Here is a 9246-nt window from a genome sequence, read left to right on the forward strand (position 1 = left end):
TATTTCCTTTCTAGTCTTTCTCACTCTAAAACTTGTAAGTTTTTGATCTTTCTTCTTATTCTTCTCTTTTCCTTTTCGTGATCATCATCATTCATAAGGGATCAAGCTTTTTAGCTTTGATCTTGATTACATCTTGTAGATTCAAGCATGAATCCTTCAAGAACATGGAAGATTCAAGCTTTCTAGCTTTGAATCTTCACCTACTTTGTAGATCTACATCTTTTTAGCTTTAATCTTGTTATTTGTTTATAAAGATTCAAACTTTTGTTTGTAATCTTCATGTAACTTAAAGATCCAAGCTTTATGCTTCAAGATCTTCAAGAACAATCAAGATGCAAGCTTTCTAGCTTGAATCTTCGTATCTTTTTGTTGAAACTAAGTTTTCTAACTTATGATTTGGTTATTTTGTGATAAAGGTTCAAACTTGTGTTTGTAATCTTCATGTAGCTTCAAGATCCAAGCTTTATGCTTCAAGATCTTCAAGAACAACAAAGGTTCAAGCTTTCTAGCTTTGTAACCTTGTAACTTGCGTGAAAAGGATCCAAGCTCTCTAGATTAGGGTTCCATCACTTCATTTGACTTAGATTATGTTCATACTTGCTTTATTGATGTAAAGTTTGTAGCTTTAGTTGTAAATGGAACTTGTAATTGTGTTAAGACTAAGGATATGATGTAACCTTGGTTCATCATTGTAAAGATCCGAAACTAATCCATCCGGACAATGTCCATATCGATTACAAACGAATCAAAACAGTTGATAACATTGCGAGGTGCTTGACCTCTATAATACATTTTACAAACGTTGCATTTATTCTTAAAAGGCAATCTATCGTTACATCAAGAATTGACATGTTCGCCTAACATCTTATAATATCCAAATGACCTAATCTGCCATTTACTTAATAATATTCTCTATGAACTTCAATGACTCGAATGCAACGTCTTTTGATATATGTCCTTAATGGCCTCAAGTAGTATCCTTAGTACGAGCTAATGCACAGCGGAAGACTTAATTCATACCTGAGAATAACATGCTTTAAAACGTCAACATAAAGTTGGTGAGATATATAGGTTTGATGCTAGCAACGTTATAACAATGGAACACAAGATTTCATATTTCATAAGCATTTAATAAAAATATTCTAAGTGATTGTGCCCTTGGTAACCATACTTAACTACTGATCATTGTCGCATATTCCCTCTTATATAAAATTTCACTACACCGTTATCAAACAAGTTGTAGTCATTCGCCACGAAGTACTGTGCAACCGTTAAAAACTGGTCGTCCAGCCCGTTTGGGGTTGTCAGGCCCGATAGATCTATCAACAGGATTCGCGTTTACACTGGCCCATGTAATTATAGTTACCAAGTTACAGGGAAGTATGCCAATAACACAACCCATCCTCGAATATATATTTTTGATCACTTGTGTCCATAACATAAAACATTTATAAAAATAGTGCATGTATTCTCAGCCCAAAATATTTAGAGTTTAAAAAGGGACTATATACTCACCTAATGTATTTTGTAGTAAAAATACATATAACATCATTGGTAACTTATAAGGTTAGCCTTCGATTCACGAACCTAGATTAATTATATATATTTATATATAGATTAATATCTGTCTAACAATTAAAGTTAATATATAGTGTACCACAATCCTAATGCTCGAGAATAATATGCAACCGTTAACAAAAATAAATTTGACTTAAAATGATTTCCAAAATTTACACATAATTAAATACCGTCATTTTATATTTTTAAATGTTTTTACAAAATTTATTAGAGTAAACATAATTCATTAACTTTATATAGAAATATATTAAAATGATAAGTTATTATTTTATAATAATAATATTTTCAAAAATTTATACATGAGTAAATATAGTTAAATATTATCGTTTTATATTTTAAAAATATTTTTTACAACTTATTAAAGTAAATAATAATAAGAATTTATTAATAATATTTTATATATAAAGTTATACTAAAAATGATATTTTATAATATTTTTATTTTAAATCATAGTTTTAATGTTAATGATAATACAAATAATAAATTGACAATTATAATAATAATGGTCAAAATAATAATTTAATGATCAAAATGATATTTTGATAGTTTTAATCTAAATAATATTTTTAATTACGACAAAATAATAATTTGATAGTTAAAGTCATAATGATAATAATCAAATAATAATAACGATAATTTTAACGACGACGTGATAATAAAAAAATAACCATTTTTAATAATTAATACAAAAATTAATTGACTATATCTTCTAATCCGTCCGTTAAAACCATTTGATTTCTAAATGAAAAGTTTATAGTTTTTCACCACCTTTCCAAAAACATATATATCATATACCTTATCCTGACCGCATGAGTAACTAATTCAGATTCTATCCTAGAGTATATTTTGACAAAAATAAATATAAAAACATGCATGATCCTAATTTCTCGAGCACTAGTCAGGAACACACTAATAATAAATAAAAGTTAAGTTTTGAGTGCTCACGTATCAATATTGAGATTCAATATTGCAGGAAATGTATATAAACACCCCGAAGATGATAAACACTAATTTGACTCACGAACAATCCCCTGAACATTACCCAAAACCTCCATAGTTATAAACCATAATCTCCTTAATTCTATCCCACTCATGAACCAGTTTTGGAACACTTGGACAGCACCCCGTCATATCATATTGTGTATAACACAAATAACATAACTCATAAATAATACTAATAATAATAATAAGATTAATATTTTTAGATATAATAATTACAATTTTGATATGATAATAATAATTATTATTTATGTATAAATATAGAAAGAGTGTCGAGAGAGATAGAAAGAAAAAAAATGAGGCAGAAAGACAGATACGTGCGAAATTTATAAACCTCTGGCCAAATCATACCCCATGCGATCGCATGAGGTTTCCTCAAGAATATCATGCGGTCGCATGATTAAAGGTGCCAGCTCATATTCAGTTTTTAACTTCATTTGCCGACATATATATATATATATATATATATATATATATATATATATATATATATATATATATATTATAATATATTTTATTTATATAATTAATTAAATATTATATTATATTTACGTTAATGGTAAAAATATAATTTTTACAAAAATTACATTTACGTTGTCACTTGACTAATGTCCCGGTTCCGGTTTTCCAAATAAAGTTTCGTACGCTGAGAAAATTAGCCCTTTAAGTTTAGTGACTCGTACCTTTAACAAAATAATGGATTTTTAATTATAAAAACAATCCTACTAAAAATGTAACTTAACTTTTTGAGCATTGTGGTCATTTACTTGTATAAATCAAAGTCTAATTATTTTTCAAAGTATATTTTTAAATTGGAAACGTTTTATATTTAGTTAAATATTATAATTAACCATTTTGTAAAATGCATAAATATATATTTATGAACACATTTTATTTAAGTATTTATTTTTAATAAAACCACATATCTAATACTTCGATAACGTTATCAAATAAGTATATATCGTAAATACATATAATGTTCGTGAATCGTCAGGCTTGGTCAAGAGGGTAACTAATTATCCAGATATAGATTTCAGACTTTCTAGACTCAACATTAGGGTTTTTGCTTATCGTGTCGAAAACATATAGAGATTAGGGTTTAAATTTGGTCAGAAATTTCTGGGTCATTACAGTACCTACCCGTTAAAGAAATTTCGTCCTCGAAATTTGATAGAGATCATTATAGATAGTAATGAGGATGTTTTCATGATGAATATGAGGTCATAATGGAGTTTTATCATCATTGAGTAATGTAGATAAAATGATTTGATTATATGAAGCGTACGAGTGAAGCTATCACAAATGAGTGAAATGAGTAAATAGGGAATCGTTTTAACCGGTGATGTGGTTAGGATTAATTTCCAGAATTTAAGGGATCTAAAGAAAATCTTACGTAATAAGATTTGGTTCTTCGGCGATCAAGATCTTATTTGAGTTAATGTGGCAAATCGGTTTTGATTTCTTTGTCGGATTTTTTTACTATAAAACTACCCCCTTCGTTTCCTTATTTCCATATCCCATATCTTCTACTCTTTCTCCTTAATTCCTACTTTAAGACATTTGCCAGTATGCTTCATCCCATTCTAATCCTTGATATACTCTTAATTTTTACATCTGTCATCCTTCTTTTTCATCTACCACCAGAAGAGTCTATTTACTTCTACTATACTCTTGCGTTGATAGTGTTTCTAGTTCTCCCGTGTCTCTATATTGCTATCGGCATTGATATACACGGTTTGTAAATCCTGCGTGGTTGTTGAGTCTGATATCTCCCCTTATACTTCGATGCTCTTGTTTCTGTTTTCTATAATCATTGTCATCCATAGTTAATACTCTCTCCTTTTTTTTGCGATCTATACCCCAATTTCTATTTTGGGGCTTTGTCCCTTCGTTTCTTCTTCCCGTCCTTGAGTCAAGCGAGCAATGGTCCGGAATTCGTAGGTATGAGATTTGGAATGAGCATAACTAATGCTCTAAGAAGGAAAGGGTATTGGTACGATTTTGACTTGTCAAATTACCAGAATATTCTGGAAATGATTGAATTATCAAGATATATTTTCTTGATATTTTTAGAATTTATATAGAATGTAAGAGCCGTGTAACATGTCACATGATGATGGTACTGTGAATCATCACATTCCATTAGAAACTCAACATGACTTACTGTAATATAATGAAGTTGATCAAGTTTCATTATATTATACTAATTCATGCATCAGTTCCCAACACTACTTCAAAACATTCATATTTTAACTTCGAAGGTTTCAGAATTTAGAAACTAATACAGTTTCTTTTATATTGTAACGCAGATATTACGGAGAGATAAATGATCTCAGATAAGAATAGTTGTGAAAATATCTCCAGAAATATGGAGAATATATATAACGGAAGATATGAAGATATCTTATAATATCTAAGATGGAATGATGATGAAGAATATCATCTGAAATGGTTTAGAATAAGGAGTAGGGTTCTTACTAACGGTTTCAGCATGCACGGAATCATTTGGATTCCTTGAAAGAAGATTCAGTTTTTGTGATTTATTCACAGCTTCCTTCATACTTTGCTCCATCCGCCTTTCAGTTCCAACTTTCCTCTTTTTCTGAGCTTTTCCAACACACTGTACTTTAACGTCAAACTTTTGACTGTTAAAGTCGTTTATAGTTTTTGCTGCTTCATCAACATTTCAAGAACTACTTCGCAGTTCAGGGTGTTTTTCAGAAACTTCACATTCGGAGTATGAAATTCTTAGGGATAGACATTTTAGATATAACTGGGGAAGTTCTGCGAATTTTCAAAATACTGATTGTTGATTCTACCCAAGGGATGACGAGCTGCTGGTACATGATGTCGTGGAATATAAAAGGTTTTCCGGTAATGACAGCGAAAGGATAACGTATATATCGAGGTCATAATAAGAGTAGTCTTACTGAGAAGCCGAAGTGGAGCTATAACAAAATTGGTTACTTTGAAAAGAAATCGTATGGTTGTTTTTGCTAATGAATGATAAGGAATTCGACGCGGATACGTTTTAACTATAAGTTTGGTTTCGAAAGTTTTTCAGGTGCATAACTGTATGCATAAATCTTTCTTCCGTAGACGAGGTGCGGCTGGTTCAACTTCTCGATCGAAGTGTTTTCAAGAATCATGAAAGATTTGAACGCGAATTGTCGAGGTACAAATGAGGTTTAGGATGAAATCAAGTGGCAAACTTGAAGAATTATTTAGTTTCATATGTTATAATCGACATTTTAATTTATTTTAATCGTCCAAAGTTAGCAGTCCAATAGTCCGATTGTCCAATGGTCCAATAAGTTCATATATATAAATTAAACATATAATATTCGAGTTAATTAATACGTATCGTGACCCGTGTACCGGTCTCAGTGTCGATCACAACTCAAACCATATATATATTTTGGAATCCACCTCAACCCTGTATAGCCAACTATAGAGTGTCTATGGTCGTTCCGAAATATATATATAGATGGGTCGATATGATAGGTCGAAACCTTGTATACGTGTCCCGTTATTTAAAGTGCATAAATTAAATAAATATATATCATGACCCATTGCACAACGTGTTGTCTCAGAATTAATCCGACTTATTGTTGTACATGTGTCCCGATGGTATGTAAAGTGCGGAAATTAAATAATAATAAATAAAATTGCGAGAATATAAATTGCGATAAATTAAATGTTAGCCGGGAACAGTTAGCTAGGAACAGTTAGCGTGGAATCCTAACAAAATTTCAATTAGTTAATTCGTTTGTTTCTAACACTTTTTATTTTGTCCAATGCTTTCTTCATTATGCCACCTGTTGGATTCTGATAGGTCAAAATCCAATTATGAAATTGAATGAAAATGGTTATTTTTCGATGAACGGATTCGTATATCGATGGTTGTAAATAGAATAACAATTGACCGTTGAGTCAGATTCGAAGAATGTTCAGTATAACTTATTAATGTGAAATCCAAATATTTCTCGGGTACTACCTACCCGTTAAAATATTTTTCATCATTAACAGTTTGTACGAAAGGATTTTTAATTATAATCTTTAGGAAAATATACTTATATATATATATATTTCCTTCAGATGTAATTATGAATTTAATGAGTCAATAGGATATTAAACTCATTTGATTTATCGTTAATACCAGATTACATAATTTTCTAAACTTTAGAAATTACATAATCGTCATGACAAACGAAAATAAATGAGGTAGAATGATACGTAAAGCGAAGATAATCGATGTAGAACGATATGTAGAACGAATATCATACTCGAAGTACAGATAGTGATATTGAGGCGCGTGATGTTGATATCCGAGACACAGATTATGATGTTGAGGTTTACGATGCGGTTGTGGTTGAGGGTGATAAGGGTACTGTTGGCGTTGTTGATGATGGTACGGTTTATGCCGCTGGTGCTGCTACTGGTGTTTGCAACCTTCGCACCATGTTCTCCAAAGCTACTACCCGAGCGCGAAGCTCGTTGACTTCTTCTAATATACCAGGATGATTGGCGGTTGGAACGAGTGAATGAACAAGATTCGTAAGATGGGATATTATATAATCATGACGAGATACTCTAGAGATGAGAGAGAAAATGGTTTCTCGAACAGGTTCGCCGGTAAGTGCTTCAGGTTCATCGCTAAGAGGAAATTTGGTGGATGAAATGGATCACCTTCTTCTTGTCTCCAGTGATTCAGTATATTACGAACCCATCCCCAATTCATCCAGAATAGATGATGGGAAATTGGTTGATCCATTCCGGTGACACTGACGTCGGAGCCCGACTGGGAATCCATATCGACGTAGCTGTCGAAGTTTGAGGAATTCGAACTAGATGCGGAATCCATCTTGTATATTCGGAGAAATGAGTTTTTGGTTGAGAATAGATTATAGGAGTTGGGTTTGGTACTTTTCAATACATCATGTATATATATTACCAAAATCCCGTGGATTACGGAGAATCTTTGAAATACGTCAAGCAATGTCCATGGTAACTGATATTGCTATAAATATACATATAGTTCGTCGCAATATCAATCCAAAATGTTATGACTTTTATGTGTATTCGAGTAGTTTTCGGTTTGTAATTGGTTCAAATGTCCAAAGCGTCGAATGAAATGCTATTATGGATTTTTAATGATATAAAGATCAAAATGAAGATAAAATGAAGAAATCTAATGAGCAACAAAAGACTACAACATCGCGCCCCAAGACTACAAGTTAAAATGATCGAAATCACGAAATCTGCGCGCCTGTACGAAAAAAATCATAACTAAATCATACTGACTCGAAAAAAGGCGATTCAGGTGTCCAGACGTCCGTAACTCAAAAATCTACAACTTTCAAGAAGGAACCTTACGCGAAACGTGTACCAATTTACGCGAAACGCGTAATGTTTGGACGAAATCTAGATTCCAAGCTCACATGGGACGGCAGCTTTTAAAGTTATTAATACTTCTTTTATATTTTACACCAATTGAGATTTACTTTTGGAATATTACAGCAAAAAGGCACAGACCAAGTTAGATTCTACCTACTACTACTAATTCATTTTACATGATAAATACGGAGTACTATGCATTGAAGGAGGACAGTAGGAGTAGTGTAGGTATAGAATATTACTCAAAAACCAAACTCAACATACTGTCCAATTATATCTCCAAATTTACTCCATATCAGTGATTTAATTTATATCCTTATTGTATTTACTTTCAAACTCAATTAGGATAGTTTCAATATTGTACGGGTATTATTGTTCGTGTGCACGGGTGCTGTCATTTCCATTTCTATCATTTACAGTTAATAAATTGAAGATTGTTTGTAAGTTGTTCACTTGTTCTATTTAAGTTTTCATTATCGCTACTTTCATTATTATTATTATTATTTTTATTATTGTTATTAGTTGTAGCATTTTTATTACCATCATTTTGTTAGAATTATTATTATTGTTATTATTGCCATGTTTACTATATTATGTTTGTATTTTTACTCACGTCCTATTATTATGATTAGCTAGTTTACTTCCGTATTTGCTTAGATGTAGAACCCCTCGATTATGAATTGTTATCATTTAGAACACTAAAATGTAACTTAGGTTATTTTTAATATTGTGTCTAGTCAAAAGAACCATTGTTATATAATTAGATATTTAATCCTTATCACTTAATTTATTAGGTAAAAATAGCGAAAGTTATTTTTATTAATATAGATTATGCTTCAACACTAAAAGTGATTTAGACGAACTTATGGATAAATTATTAACACCAATTTAGAAATAAGATTCGGTGGTTTGGATAATATTATAGTTCATATAATCGTGAAATTGTAAAAAGGGAAACCGTTACGATTTAAGTTTTGACGAAAGTCAAAACTAGGCTAGGTCTCAATTTAAATAATCGGGGTATAGTTTGACTCGCTAAAATAAGATTTAACGAAAGTTAGATTTTATTTTAATTAGTTAAGATTTTATATAAATTCGAAAGAAAATATATAAAGTAAACATTTTAAGAATTACAATTGTTATTTAGATCAATTTTAGATATTGTGTTCAATTAAAAGATCCATTAATATGTAAATTTAATACTTAATCCCCGTCACATAGTTTATTGAATCATTTAGCGAAAGTTAAATTGGTAACATATAAAATATGCTT

Source organism: Rutidosis leptorrhynchoides, chromosome 1 (genome assembly GCF_046630445.1).
Source record: "Rutidosis leptorrhynchoides isolate AG116_Rl617_1_P2 chromosome 1, CSIRO_AGI_Rlap_v1, whole genome shotgun sequence".
Lineage (NCBI taxonomy): Eukaryota > Viridiplantae > Streptophyta > Magnoliopsida > Asterales > Asteraceae > Rutidosis > Rutidosis leptorrhynchoides.